Genomic DNA, 16,470 nt, shown 5'->3' with positions numbered 1-16,470 from the left:
GGGTGGGCAAGGAAGATATCTTTGGCCGAACGGTCGGTAAATTCAGCCTCCACAATGAAACATCCACAAATGGGTTGAGACTGACCGACTTCGCCGGGGCCCCAAATATGGTTATCTGTAGTACTAGATTCCAGTATAGGAAAATTCATGAAGTTACCTAGTTGTTTTCGTATCGAAAAGCCATCACCCTAATCCCCAACTGATGGCGATGGAGCGGATGTTGTATTGCCCGACCACTAAGAAGTTCGAATAGCAATTACCCGTCGGTTTCGGTTGCAGCTGTACGTAAGGAGTTTGAAATGCCATCCCACAGTTCCCTTATACCGAGTTGTTGACGAGTGCTCTCAGAGAGCAGGAGTGCAGGTGGAGTAGAAAATCGTTCGGTTGTCTATTGTGATGCCACGAGGTAGTGATCCGAGTCGATGTTAGGCCCTCGGAGGGCACGCATATCTAAAATACCGGAGACGTGTCTTCCACCTATCACAACATGATCAATCTGGTTGGTGGTTTTTCGATCCGGAGACAGCCAGGTGGCTTGATGAATTTTCTTATGCCGGAATATAGTGCTACAGATAAACATATTTCGGGCACCGGCGAAGTAGTTCAGCCTCGATCGATTTGGGGATGTTTCGTCGTGGAGGCTGAATTTACCGACCGTAGTGTCAAAGACACCTTCCTTGCCCACTCTGGTGTTAAAGTTGCCAAGCAACAACCAGATTCCAAGACTCGGCAACGTAGCCTCACTTCCACCACGAATCTCACACCGAATTCGCGCTCCAGTATTTGCCCACTGCAGTAAATGCTACAAGGACTTACTTATGGCGTTTCTCTTCCGACGCTGTTGCTTCCTCTTCATTGGGAGCGATTTTTACATAGCGGGTTCCAAATCCAGCGCAAAGCCTGGGGAGGGATGGTTCGCCTTCTCACTTTAGCTTGCCTTCTAACGGATGTTCTTTGCTTTTTAGCCAAAGGATACCTGGTGTAAGACCGAAAGTCCTGAGCTCCTTGAGCCATATGTAAAATAATCGTTTCTGGCCACTCCCAAGAGAATAATAGTCAGAGAACTTTCCTCACTTGACTTGCGTAAACACATGACACGATCGCACCAATTTAGGCAGTAAAATATACACGGTAAACTGCTTAGGAAGATTTAATTTTGCCAAAATTCAAACTTTCCAAATACTGTTTTTTTTTTCAGTGTAAAATCTGTAAAGACTTGCCGCACAATAAAATAATCATAATGAAATCAATTACAATGTGCTTGTTTGTAAGTATTGTAATTAAAATAAGGAGAGACCCACATACTACGTACACCAACAAGTACAAACACACATACACTAGCCGAATGAAGCTGTGGAGCATAGAATCGCCGCTGCTCAAAAACTCAATGAATATTTATTGGCTATTTGTTGATATTGTTAGGCTTTGAGCAGCGTAACTTAGAGCCTACCGCGCAACCTAAACGTGTAGAACGGTGTACTGAGCTGAGTGCTGCGGCTGTCGAGTGCGCTAGAAACAGGTTTGGCGGCTGATTGTTTTTGTTTTTTAAATCACATTTTGCTTTGTTTACAATCATATGCTGGCGCTGAGATAAATTGAGAAATTTGGGTGAAGCTGATTTAGATGTGAGGAGGTGAAATGGTTAGAAAAATTACTAGTTTAACACTGAACAGTTGGATGTATATAATTCTATCTGGCTGTTATGCTTTTTTTAAGATACCGTTAAGTGATAAAATAGCAATACACACCTGCAAGAAATGTTACTCGATTACAAAAGTACTGGTTGATATGGACAGTGGTTATTTAATTTGAGCGCGCTCGCCATCATAGGCAACGCGCTCTGAAATGCTTTCCAAATGCAATAAAAATCAAAAACGCACCATAAACGCGCAGCATTTGATAACATAAAAACGCAATAACTATAAAAAAGCGCAGCAAATATACAAATAAAAGTCACAAAGCAATAGAAACAACAAGCCACACAGCGCAACGCTGATTTGTAAGCCGCTCTTTATGGGCCGCTAACGAGTTAATCGAGCGCCAAACGCCGCAACTTACGCGCGCTCAACGCGCTGAGCAGCTTACAGTGCGCAGCAAATACTCCAACTTACACTCAACAAAAGTCACTCAAGCGGCGCTCAAACAGCGCGCAGAGCGCCTTTTCATTGAAGTTTTGTTAGACGCGCGCCGTCGAACGCGCTGCCCGCAACGCAACGCAACGCGGCGCGCCTCTTCACTGTGCATGACATGCCGCGCCGCAACGCTTTCACAACGAAATGTGTCTATTTATTTACATATATTTTCTATTTTTAAGTTTGTTTATTTTCTTGCTGCGCTATTAAATTGAATTTTAACACTCATGCTTTGTGGTCTCCTTCAGACACGACCGGTGCGCTGACGGCGCTCCGCTCATATACGGCTAGCGCGCTAGCAACCGGCTGCTAGTTAACTCGTTTCTTAAGCTGCTTAAATGTCTCGGCTAGCGTAGAGTCGCTGTCGCTGACTTTTACGCGCACACACATGCATACATTCCCATACGTTTTGCTGGCCCGTTGTCCAGTAACAGCGCAAGCAAACCAGCTAGCCAACATTATCGCTTGGTCATAGGGCGGCGCGCGGTGTGCAGTGTGTGGCGCGCTTCAAGCAGCTGTTGCTGGTGTTGGTGAGCAGTGCCCGTACTAACACGTTGTCAGCGTTTGAGCTGAGTTTTGTTTGGTCGCTGCGCGCAGTTAGAGTTTGGTATGTTGCGCGTGCAACACGCGTTCGTCGTTCGCTTACATTTAACAAATATTCACTACTCTTATTTTGTATATAGCATATGCAATTCGTTTAAATATATACATATTTTTTGCGTTCAAAATATGTCAAAACGTTGTGCGTTTTGTTTTTGTTAATTTTCTGTGCTTTGTTTTTGACACAATTTCGTTTTAATGAATTTCGCGTTTTAAACAAATTTCTGCGGTGCTCAGCATAACGAACCTGTATGTGTGTGTAATGGAAATTGTATTTTTTATAGCTATATTAATTCGCATTATTTATTGTGTCATTAAGTGATTTTTTAGTATTTGTTGTGATGTGAAGTGGAGGGAAGAGTGAGAATTGAAGTGAAGTTTGAGCCGAAAGCTTTTAAGTACGAAACAAACAAAAATTCACCAAATTGTGTAATAAATGAATGTGTGAAAAAAGAAAATAAAAATTTTAAAGAAATAAAAAATGATAAAGAACAAAAAAATTAGAAATATATATGCATATAAATGAAAAAAAAATTTTTAAATTTAAAAAAATATTGAAAAAGTATGTTAAAAAGTAAAAAAACAAAAATTAAAAAAAATTAAAAATCCATAATGACAACATAATAATAATAATAATGATCCATGAAAAAATTAAAAAAAAAAATAAATAAAAGAAAATAAAAAAAATACTCGAATTTTAACTTTTTAGTGTGTATTTCTCTCTTTTGTCATCAAATGTTTAAAAAATATGGAATTTAATAAGATTTCTTTTGTTGATGTCTGAAGATCATGTGTGACTTCTAGTATAACATATGATCAAATATAACTCGGACTAACCAAGAAAGTACATTTTTATCGCCGTTGAAATTGGCTGCTGAAACAATTCAACCATGCGAAAGCCATTTCCATACACTTTTTATAAGCCTCAACTGTCATGACACTCAGTGCGTTCAGCGAGTTTTGAATTTTAGGCTTTTGCTAAATTTTTCAGTGCCATTCCCTACATTATTGGTCAGTTCGTCATATTTATAAACCCACGACTCGCTAACAGTAACAATGCGTTTGATGAATCTGGGTTTACAGCTCTGTTGGCAAGCATCTCTTTAGCCTCTACTTTTACCTCTACTCGCAAAAACGTACCCAGGTTTTTTGGTATGAGTCTAGCATTAATCCGCTTCATACCCAAAGCATTAACTAAAATATGTTGAGTCGATCGGTAAGCGTTGTTAAGATTCTCTTCTATTTCTTGATGCCTGAACAATGATTTTCAACCACTGATTCTTCAACTTGTTTGATGGTACTTTTTTGATGGTATTTTTATTAGATAGACAACGCGTCTGAGGAATGTTTTCGATGACTTCAGAACCTTCACTGAATATTTGGTGTCACTCAAATACTTGTGTTCGTGATAAAGTTGAATACAAAACAGTCCAGGAACATTGTCAATGAATACGTGACCATACGTACCATGACTCCATTGGAAACACAAAAAACCATGACAAAAATAGCCAGACAAACCACACACTAATATTCTTTTGGTGATAAAAACTCTCACGAATGTAAAAGAAGTTTATACCAATTTACAAAAAAAAAAAACACAATTGAAACGTTTGGCGCGCGCAGTTTATGAACGGGTCCGATCAGATGTTATTCTTAATTTGAAAAAGTCCGATTGGTATTTAATTTCACTTTACGTTTTACCCTAAAAAATATGTTGGCAAGTACCCGAATAATTAATATCACAGCACCCAATTTTAATTGTTATAAATTTTATTTGGTGAATTGTCCATCGTTCGCGAATACCCAACTTTAACTATATCTAATTTACTTCAAACTTCAATAATACGAGTAAGAATATGTTTTATTGGAGCAAGGAGCAAATATATCTTCTTCTTTATTATCGTAGACACCGCCTACGCGGTTATAGCCGAGTTAACAACAGCGCGCCAATTCGATATACCATGTGCAGCCAGGTCTTTCTCCAACTGATCTCTCCAATAAGGTGGAATTCTTCCTCTTCCTCTTTTAGTCTGTCTCTTAATTCGCTGAACTATGTCGATATCGTCGTATATCTCGCACAGCTCACCGTTCCATCAACTGCGTTATACGCCGTTGCCAATGTGAAAACGGCCATAAATCTTCCGCAGCCGCGATTAGCCTTTCTCTCGAAAACTCGTAACGTCGACTCATCAGCTGTTGATATAGTCCAAGGCTCTGACTTATAGAGTTTGGGTTTTGTTTAGGAAACTCGTTTTTAGCGTGAATACTCTCTAAAAGTTGTCGAATAAAATAAATAAATTTTTAATAATAATATTTTTTCAAGAAAAAAACTCTAAAAGTGTATTGGAAAGTATTGGAAAATGAGAATTTTTCGATCTCAGTTATAATAATTAGAAATACTAGAATTATGTAAACTAACATAGAGAAAATTTTGCTATTGTCATTCACCATTTTGTGGTATATTTGCTCAAGCTATTAGATGGATAGCCTTTATTGTACTATTTTATGAAGTGTTCGCAGACAATGATAAACCTAACTGCTTACGGCAAGCAAATTGTTTTGAAATTCTTGTAACTTTTGTAGTTATTCGTGGCAGCTATTTTCTAATGTTCGGTGATCTTGATCAGTTACTGCAATCTGCTGAAAATATTCCTGAAAAATTGATTTAATTTCCTGCCATTCGGAAAATTTTACTGCTTTCGGAAGGGTTTAAGTATATTGGAGTAGGGTTTAAGTATATTGGAGTAGGTCATGAAACTTATTCCATAAAAATGTTTAGTGCTTGACTTTGCTAAGCGTGGTTCTAAACCCAAAAGTGTAGGTTTTTGCTGCACTGGTTTTTGTATTTGACTTTTTAAAGACTTTATTTTGGCTGATATTTTTTTGGGGTATGCTGGGAAAATATTCCTGATTGATCTGTGGTTTTTTTAAGAATATTGAAAGCTAATAGCATTTCTTGACGGTTGAATTGTGGTGTGTGTCCATGCTTATAGAGGTTATTCACAACCCTTAAAAATAACGATCTTAAGCGCTTACTGATCATGCAGCATAGATCAAATCTCAATTTAGAGTTGAAACACGAATCTATATAAAAAATCTTTATTTGAAAATCACATGTATTGCTCAGAAACCGGTGAATAATATACAACGCATCGCTAGGACGGTGTGTATCAATGGATTTATACTTACGTCTTGCTTGCAACATTAGTCAAAGCCACAATAAGGAGCCACAGCATCAGTAATGGCAAACACTTTTCTTATTGGCAACTTTTTCCACTGCGATAAACATTCGCAATAGCAACAGATCCGGCCAGACTGCCACACGACACCGGTGACCGCGACCGCGACGAAACCGAGACCGGGACGCGCATTGATAAATCCATTAAAAAAATTTCTCTGCTGCTATGCGGCAGTTTGCGTTGCTGTTGTTGCTGTCGTTGATGATGTTGCATGTTGATGTTGTTGCCGTCGATTTAGCAAGTGACTTGTGTCTCGGTTTTGTTGTTGTCGTTGTTGTGCTGCTATAGCGCGTAGCGATGCAGAAAAATGCACAAAAAAGCAAAATAAAGGAAAAGGAAAAAATCACCGCTAACCACTTTCCGTTCACCATTCACTTACGTACACATATCGATGTGTGTGGACAAGCGTGAAAGCAGCAGCAACAACAAAAATAATAACAACAACGGCAAACATAAGTAATACAAGTCATAACAAAAACAACAGCAACAAGTTAGCAGCGACAGTGCAGTAACAGTAAAAATTCCGGCAAATTAATAACAACAATAACAACAGCATTAGCGCCGCAAAGCAAAAAAAGAAAAAAAGTTTGAAAAAAATCACAAACAAATCGAATTTATCGCAAAGCAATGCGGAATAGCCCAAGCAAAAAGAAGAAAGCAAGAAGCGCGAAATTAAGTGTACGTATGTATGTATGTATGCGTACGTTTGTAGCCACTTGATTGCGAGAAATTTGCAGAAAGCGAAAAAAATTGCCAATTCGCCGTACAATCCGCGACTGATTTGTAAGGGCGGCGGAGCGGTGGAAACGGAAAGAAATTGAATTAAATTATGTAAAATGAATTGAAATTGAAATAAAATGAAATTAAATAGCAAGAATCAATTTAATTTTAATTAAAAATCAGCAGAAGCTGTTAATTTCGGCTGTTTCGAAGCTTTTACCCTTTCCAAAAAAAGTTTTTCACACAAGAACTTGATTTCGAACGATCAGTTTGTATGGCAGCTACATATACATATGTACATATGCTATAGAAGCGCGATCTACAAATTTCCTTAAGAAAAATAAGTATGTAAGAAATCGATTTTAAAACTCTAGTTGTGAACTTTATGGTTCAGAGATCAGCTTGAAACTGGATACGAGACAAAAACCGGACAGTCTTTCTTTCGTCTTCCCGAGCTGTAAAAAATGAGTAGTATTTGAATTGTGACATAGTGGAGAATAGTTGTATAGTATAATTAATAAGTGACTTCTGGTTTTAAAGGGTGTTTAAGGGTGTAGTTTTATAGGTTAGTGTTATATTTGTAAGCCTTGGATTAGAATCAACGTATCTTTCGACGTACTTCACAAGTTATATTTATGTTTCAAAGTCGTATGGCTCCGATAAGCTCGAAAGTTGGTCGTCATATATCTACTCGACTACTTTGAACCGGTTTTACAACTGTCAACGAACTATCGGCTTGTAAATATTCATAAAAACACAGGTTTAAAAACTTTATAACGAGCTCCATGCATAAAAAGTGAATTTAGATCGAAAACCTCGTATTTGTTACGACACAATAGGGTTAAACTCAAGTATTCACACTAAAACTATCGCCAATAGGGTGATCCAAATATGTCTAATCAAATATAGAAGTGGGTTCTCGGAGGTGTTGTTGATGTAACGGCGCTTGTAGTAACCAATACATAGGTTATTTCAGGTTATGAGGTCGATCTTAACAGTGATCTCACTTGGACAGCTTAAAACGCCGGTCCGTTGTGTTACCCAAAACTCCTATATAATAGCAATACACATGTATCATGTCAAAAATCCGCACAGATTCTTTAAATTTAAAAATTGTAATAAGTTCATATCGATCCATATTTCTATAATTTATGAGGACCAATGCCACCGTGTACAAATATAATGGTTTTACTGAAGCACTATCGGACAAAGTTGTCGATATTAATTTCGATAATTTTATTGACCAAAGCCACTTTATACAAATAGTACCGATATTAATTTCGATAAATTTATCGATATTAATTTCGTAAATTTTTTATGACCAAAACCCCTATGTAAAAATAGTATGTCTCCACCGAAGAACCAACAGACGAAGTTAATGGTACTCTTTTAGATAATTTTTGATGACCAAAGCTATTGAGTGCAAATAGTGTGGCTCCGCCGAAGAATAAATTTATCGATCATTATTTCGAGAATTTGGCCTCTATATATAATCGCATTCGATGAAATGATGAGTTCTATATACTATATAAATAGTACGATTCCACCAAAAGCACCAATAGACAAAGTTATCGATATTAATTTCGATAATTTTTGATGACCATCGTCACTGTGTCAAAATAGTATGGTCTCACCGAAGCTGCAACAGACAAATTTGTCTTTCCCATTCGACATATTTATCGATATTAATTTCGATAACTTTTTATGACATATACCCCCATGTACAAGTAGTATGGCCTTGTCGAAGAACCAACAAAAAAAATTCTATCTCATTTCGTTAAATTTATCGATCATCATTTTTGATGACCTAAGCCACTGTATACAAAAAAGTAGTATGGTGACGCCGAGGAGCCAACCAAAAAAATTCCCTATCTTCATTTCGACACATTTATCGATCTCCATTCCGACGATCAGCTTTTCGAGAATTTTTACTACAAAAGCACCTGTAAATAGTATGACTTCGCCAAAACCACAACAGACTAAGTTATCGATATTAATTTCGATAATTTTTGATGACCAAAGCCACTGTATACAAATAGTATGATTTCGCCAAAAAAATTTGTCTGCCTCATTTCGATAAATTTATCGATCTCTATTTCGATAATTTTTGATGACCAAAGCCACTATATACAAATAGTATGGTTTCGCCAAAAAAATTTGTCTTCCTCATTTCGACACATTTATCGATCTCCATTCCGACAATCTTTGATGTCCAAAGTCACTGTGTACACAGCCAAAGTTCTGAACTTGTTTATTATAATTTATTTTTTTACTGCTTATTCAAGAATCATGTTTTGATTTCTTTTACGCTTTTTGCGTTGCATTTCACTGTTATTTACGCCACACACTCGCGGCAAGTGCTGGCCACTTGCTGCAAGTAACTGTAAATTAATGTAGTTACAGCCTCGGGTAGGCTGTTGTTTTCGTTTTTGGTTTTCGCTGTGCGCCCAATTGTGCGGAGCGTTTGTAAATGTGTGTGTATGCACAGCCCAGCGTATGCCGTTGGATGAGCAGCATCTATGGATGCGCATAAAAAGCGCTGGTCACAGTTTTGTTGTTGCTTTCCGCGGGACACGTTTTTTTCTATTGCCTACAACGTTGCAACATACATACATATGTTTTTACAGCATAAACACATACATGTAAATTTGTATGTATGTATGTATAAAGGCTCGTTTGTTCAGCCTCGAGACTGCATTTCTTATTTTCTTTGCACTTGCTTGTTCTTTACTTCTTTCTTTTTTTGCTATTATGCGTGACCATCATGCGTGCCACTGCCCTCACACGCTTCGTGCCACAACACATTTACCGTTCGATCAAGTTCATTGTGCGTTGACAAAATCGCCAATTTAAGTTTTTTTTCTGCCATTTTCCTCTTTTACTTCGTCATTCCGCTGCACTAATGACTGTCTGTAGTATATTGTTGTGTTGCCGTTGGTGTTTGCGACTTTCACAAGCTGCAACATTTACATTATGGTGTATGCACTTGTTGCCTGTTGGTGTGTGATGGGTTTATGTACATACATATCTTCATATGTACACATAGAGTACATACATATATTTTCACATGTACACACATAAGAATGAGTATATAATACCCATGTACATACATATATTGCAGCTCAATCAGTTTTCTATTACTGTTGTTGTATTGTGTACTTATTACGGTTGACCTATGACTAAGTAAACGTGATCGAAATAAAATAAATAATGTGTCGCATGAAAAAACTCAAGTATGTATATATTTTACATGTTTTATCGGCACATTCATTTTTAAAACATGTGTGAGTATATATGTATGTATGTATGTATGTACATATGTATGTACATATATATGTACATATGTATGTATCTATATGTATGTACATATATGCGGGGAATGTATTTAGAATTTTCAAGATGTTATGGTTTCTCTCAGCTAAAAACATGTTCTGTTATGAAGATTCAATTTTAAAAATTTCACAATATTTTAAAAAAATATTTTCGGGATTTCAGTATTTTTATAAATTCAATTTTAAAAATTTCGCAAAATTTGCGAAAAAATTTTTCGGGATTTCGGGATTACCAAGATTAAACATTTTCGGGATTTCGGGATTTCGGGATTTTTTATAAAAAATGTTGAATTAATCCAATATTTGATTTTTAAACTTGTATATTTTGAGCACATGTAGTTTCGGAATTTCGGGGCTAGTAAAATTACATATCTATATTTTTTGGGAATTTCGGTATTTCTCAAAAAATTTTAAAATTAACCAAATTTTTTATTTTTTTAAATTTGTGTATTAAAAATACATGTATCGCATATTTTAAATTTCGGGACTAATAATATTGCAACATTAAAAATTTTCAGGATTTCGTAAAGAAAAAACTTAAAACCTAGATTTAAATAAAAAAACAAAAATATTTGATTTTTTAAATTGGCACAGCGCTAATGAATGCATTTTTGGGATTTCGGGATTCATTAATTGCAACATTAAACTTTTTGGGGTTTTATGGAATTTACAGAATTTGGTAAAAATAATGAAAAATATGGATTTCCGACGAAGTTTGTAATATCATTACATTCATTTTCGAGATTTGGGGATTCTCAAAATTTTCTCTTTGTTAAATTTATAAAATTTTAATAATTGCATTAAATTTGCGAAAAAATATTTTCGGGGTTGGGGATTCAAAATATTGCAACATAAAACATTTTCGGGAGATCAGAGGGATTTCGGATATTCTTCCATATAAAATGGAGAATAAGCAGGCATGGGAGTCCGTAAGGGGTTTCCAGAAATCAAAGAGTATCAAGGGATCATTAGAGATCAGATGGTTTACGAAAATTTAATCCATCATAAAAATTTGGAATTAAGTAAACACAGAAGGCCAGATAGATTTCGGAGCATCTATACATCAAAGAAATGTCTTAGAACGACGTAAGGACGATATCAGTTTTCGATATTTTTCTCTTATAAACTGATGACGAGCCCGTGAGTAGTACATTCTAGACCAAGAAAACTACTTTAGATTCTAAAAAACCAAAAGCAATCTCCGCACCATTATATTCAGCGAACCATTTGGAACAGCTATCAATAAGTATACGCACATTGTTGTGTCTAATTAACCCGGAACTAACTGAAACCAAAAAAAAAACGGAGCCTTCACTGACGTGCCGGTCGGTCAACGGCGGATATTTTGTCGCACGGCTATTTTTATGCGCCTTTCAAATGTGCGCCTATTTCGGTCGACGAATGCCATTTGCCGGCAGCTGCTAATTGTGCGGCTAAAAAACATCACAATCAAAAAAGTTGCGTCTAAATGTGAAAATACCTGCGTTGCGGTCGTTGAACGCCGGCGGCCAATTTACAATCGAAGCATCTCCCAACGCCAAGCGCCCAAGCCGCGGCCGTCAATCGGCGCACGGCAATCGCCAATGGCAAATCGTTTATGGCAAACAATAGTGTCTCAGGCAGTCATTGGCAAGCAATTACGCACCGTTTGTGAGCTCGTTGCAATGCGTTTTCTTGCAATGTGTTAAGTTGCATGCAACAAAAAAATGTTAAAGAAACAACAACAAAAACAAACGCAGTGAAATATTAATTGTGCGTGCTTAAAATTTCCAGTGTTCAAATGTGCGTAATTAATCTGTTAATTGAATGTGCATTAAATGCCAGCAACAAACACAACAACAAGAGTGAAATTTACAAATTGTCGACGGCGCTGCTCGCGTGCGCGCCAAGTCAAATAAATGAAATAAAATTGTTTGAAATGTTCCCACAAGGTGATTAATCATTTTGCACACCGGCTTTGCGGCATAATTTTCGCTAAATTAGTTAATTGCCTTTAAATTATTGCTGAAACATTTTATTTGACCGATAAAGTCATTTGGCCGCTTCTGGGTGTTAATTTATGTTCGTTGCCAACTTTTCGCTTAATAACTGTTTATTTTAATATTTTTGCTGCAAACCGTTATTTTGTGTTGAATATTTTGTTGTGGCTCAAATTTTCTGCCGCTAATTGATTTTTTATGTGCTAATCAAGCTTTGCTGCTGGCGCGTTGGGAAAGTGAAAATTGGAAAACTTTTTATGAGCCGGAGATTTACTTTTGCCAAAAGCATTTAAAATGTGGAAAATATCAGAAAATTGCCGCTAAATGAGTGCATAAAAATATTGTATATTGGAAGTTTGAGTAATAATTTATTTTAGTATTTTGAACATTTCGAAGGTGCCAAGAAAGCTGGCAAGTAAAGCTTTGTTGCAAAAGTAAATAAATAAATGTAGGAGTAAGGAAAGGCTTAGCTAAATTTTCAAAAATCCTTGGGGGGATAATTGCACTCATTAGTGGTAAAATATGAGTACTTGCATGCCTGTATGCAGGTAATTAACTAATTATTTATTTTAATGAAAGTTGAAATGAATAATAATTTAGAGAAATAAGCTCGAGTAGTGAAAGTAAGGTAAAAACCTAATTTGAAAAGTAAAAACAATATACCGACATAACTGATTACGTATTAAAATGTTTAAAAAAAAAGCAAAAAAAAAAAAAAATAAAATAAAATAAAATAAAATAAAATAAAATAAAATAAATAAAATAAAATAAAATAAAATAAAATAAAATAAAAAAAATAAAATAAAATAAAATAAAATAAAATATAAAATAAATAAAATAAAATAAAATAAAATAAAATAAAAAAAATAAAAATCAAAATAAAATAAAAAAATAAAATAAAATAAAATGCAAAATAAAATAAAATAAAATAAAATAAAATAAAATAAAATAAAATAAAATAAAATAAAATAAAATAAAATAAAATAAAATAAAATAAAATAAAAATAAAATAAAATAAAATAAAATCAAATAAAATAAAATAAAATAAAATAAAATAAAATAAAATAAAATAAAATAAAAAACAAATAAAATAAAATAAAATAAAAAAATAAAATAAAATAAAAATAAAATAAAAATAAAATAAAAATAAAATAAAATAAAATAAATAAAATAAAATAAAATAAAATAAAAATAAAATAAAATAAAATAAAATAAAATAAAATAAAATAAAAATAAAATAAAAAACAAATAAAATAAAATAAAATAAAATAAAAAAAATAAAAATAAAATAAAATAAAAATAAAAAAAATAAAATAAAAGTTTTACTTCGGCGGCACCGAAGACCTTTAAAGGATGTACATACATTGTACAATGATCTTTATCTATATTTTCCTGGATCAATTGATATGACAGCTATAGTGCTATAGTGATGCGATCTGAACAATTTCTGTGGAGGTTACATTATTATTTTAGTAATAAGCGTGCCAAATTTGGTGAAGATATCTTGTCAAATGAAAAAGCTTTCCATACAAGGACTTGATATTGACCGACAAGTTTCTATGGCAGCTAATTCTATGGTGATCCAATCTGAACAATGTGTTCAAATATTATAGCGCTGTTTTGGACAATAATCTACGCCAAATTTGGTGAAGATAAGTTTTCCAATAAAAAAGCTTTCCATACAAGAACTTGCTTTTGATTAGTTGGTTTGAATGGCACCTATGAAGAGGCTATAATAGTCCGATCCGAACAATTCATTTGCTGATTGTAGCTATGCCTTGAAAAATAATTCATGCCAAATATCGTGAACATATTCTGCATTGTGACAAAAAAATAACCGGAAATTGTAAAATATTTTATTATTCATCAATATTTATTTTGTCGTCTTCAAAGTTATACCCACCAGATGTCATACACTTATACCAGCGATTTTTCCAGTCTTCGAAATACTTTTCATAAGAACTTTTTGCGAAGGCCTTCAGCTCCTTTAGCGAATTTTGTTCTATCTCTTCGATCGACTGCAAACGGGTTCCACAGAGCGGCAATTTTAGTTTTTGTCGAACAATTAAAAATCTCACTGAGCTAAATCTAGTAAATACGGTGTTTGATTGATGGTATTCATTGCGTTTTTGGCTTTAAATTCGGTCACAATTGTTTCTCGTTGCATGAATCGTTCTTCCACAATTCCGGCCATTTTCGACGAAAGTTTTCATGCAAACGCCTCAATAAGGCCAAATAGAACTCCTTATTGTGCGTCTGTTCCTCCGAAATAAATTCATGATGCACCAAACCAAGAATATCGAAACCAACAATGAGCATCACCATGATTTTGAGCGGCTTCGGCGTGTTTTTTTGGTTTCGGCTCGAGTTTTTCTCCTCTATTTCGATGATTGCTGACTTGTTTGCACATCAGACTCATTAAACCATGCCTCATCGACAGTAATAATGATCTCCATTAATGTGGAACCGGAATTAGCACGATGAAGCATGTCCAAAGGGACCTGTTTACGGCACTCTTTTTAAAAAAAATTCAGCTTTATCGGGACGAATCGAACAAGAATACCCAAAATACCCATTTCATACCCAAAAAATCCACCAAAATCATTTGAGCAGACTCGCGAGAGAGTTCGAGCTCTCTATCCATCTCTATAACACTTTCTTGACGATTTTCATGCAACGTATCATTCACTTTTTTTAATGTTTTCTTCAGTTGAAGAGGTCAAAGGTCGTCCAAAACGAGGTATGTCTTCAACGATCTCTCAACCGTCTGTGAAGGCTTTGTGTGCCTCGTTGGCTTATGTGTTTGATAAAACTGAATCACCGTAAGTCTTTTCCAGCAGCCTCATGGAAAGAAAATATCAGACCATTATATGAAAAAATTGAAGGACTAATTCGCGTATATACAGACAGACAAACAGATGGGCGTGAATAAATCACGCTGATAATTTTTGTATATGTTTTATAGGGTCTCTTGACGTTTCCTTCTGGGTATTACAAATTTCTTGGCAAATTCATTAAAATCTGTTTAGGGTATTATCATATATTTAAGAAACAGTTAGAGTGTAGAAACCTTTGGAAATAAAATTATTATGTTAAAATTAAATAAACAACAAAGAAAATTAAAAAAAAAATTGTAATTCTTGGGGACTTTCGAGCTTTTTGTTTCAGAAGGCCTGAAATAAGGAAAAATATTAAAATGAACTTCTCTTATATAATAATATATTGCGTTCTGCTTGTTCTAAAATGCTTAATCGGTAACAAGATTTTCATGAAACACTCAGCATAAAGGTTTTTTGCTCTCTTTTCGCGGATTATTAGTTACTTATGCCAAATATACTTCTGAGGAACTACAATTATTATTAAATTATTGTCAACTATCACATATTCAGGAACTGATTTAGTAGAATGAGTGTGAAGAGGATTGGCAGTAGACAATGCAACTCTTACCCGATTCTTTACATCCCATTTTATCATATCATTTCTTGTACTAGCGATGACTCTAATTCACTTAATATTCCTTCACTAAACATGTTCTAAAAACCCCAACGGACAAAATTCTAATAATGAAAAATCCTACAGGTCCCGAAATTTAGTATGTACATATATATTTAAGATAGTTCCTCAGCTACTAAAAATTGTTTTCTGAAACTTTATTTTAGGGAGCTTGCTATACTCTCTCTCCTCTCGTATTATTGGTTTAGAGTAGCTTTTCTGTCGCTATATACTCTTTTTTGGTTACTCCACTTTACAGAGGGAGAATATTGTGCTATCGCAACTCCAAACTTTCGCGTTATTCTTTAAATTTCTTTAAATTTTAAATTAGTTGCATTTTTGATGCCAGCTATACTGTTTCAAAGTATTTAGACGTATTTGGGCTCTCTATGTAGTCATTGTAGACATAATGAACACATATAATTCAGTTAAATATAATTTGTTTCTTCTGAAATATTGTAAGATCATTACTTTTAAATAATAATTAATATGCAAAATTTATTATTTTTTATTACAGAGCATAAACTAAATACTAAAATCGACTAAACAACAAAAAAAGCATGGTTAAAAGAAAATAGTAAGCGAAATTATTCTAGTGAAATTGAAAGTCAAGTTTTATTTACAAGAAAAATTACAACCAAACACAACGGAAGTGAATAAAAGAGTGAAATAGGAAACCCGCAAAGTGCACGAAGCATAAATACATACAAAAACACATAAATACATACACATATACCGCAGTTCAATTACAGTTTAGTGAGTGCCTAAGGGTCATTGAAGAAAGAAGTCTTAAAAAGTTAAAAAAATTAAGTTTTTTAATCAGTTTATGAGAAAAATATCGATAATTTCAAATAAAAGTTAGCAAAACAATGAGTGAAAAATAAGTGAAATATAGAAAAAAGCGTGAAGTTAAAGTCAAGCAGTGAAATTGCTTAATTAAATCAATTGATATAATTTAAAGTGCAAAAGCAATAAT

General features: G+C 34.4%; 1 long non-coding RNA gene across 1 annotated transcript; it reads left to right on the top strand.

The window, feature by feature from the left end:
• The first annotated feature begins 2,915 nt into the window (after window positions 1–2,915).
• LOC120778867 lies at window positions 2,916–16,059 on the top strand. Its single transcript, XR_005705586.1, has 2 exons — window positions 2,916–2,981; window positions 16,012–16,059. It is a non-coding gene; the product is annotated as an uncharacterized LOC120778867 (long non-coding RNA).
• Window positions 16,060–16,470: the final 411 nt, after the last annotated feature.

Source organism: Bactrocera tryoni, chromosome 5, assembly GCF_016617805.1.
Source record: "Bactrocera tryoni isolate S06 chromosome 5, CSIRO_BtryS06_freeze2, whole genome shotgun sequence".
NCBI lineage: Eukaryota > Metazoa > Arthropoda > Insecta > Diptera > Tephritidae > Bactrocera > Bactrocera tryoni.
Note: the sequence above shows the minus strand (reverse complement) of the source record. Positions and strands in the feature narration are given on the sequence as shown.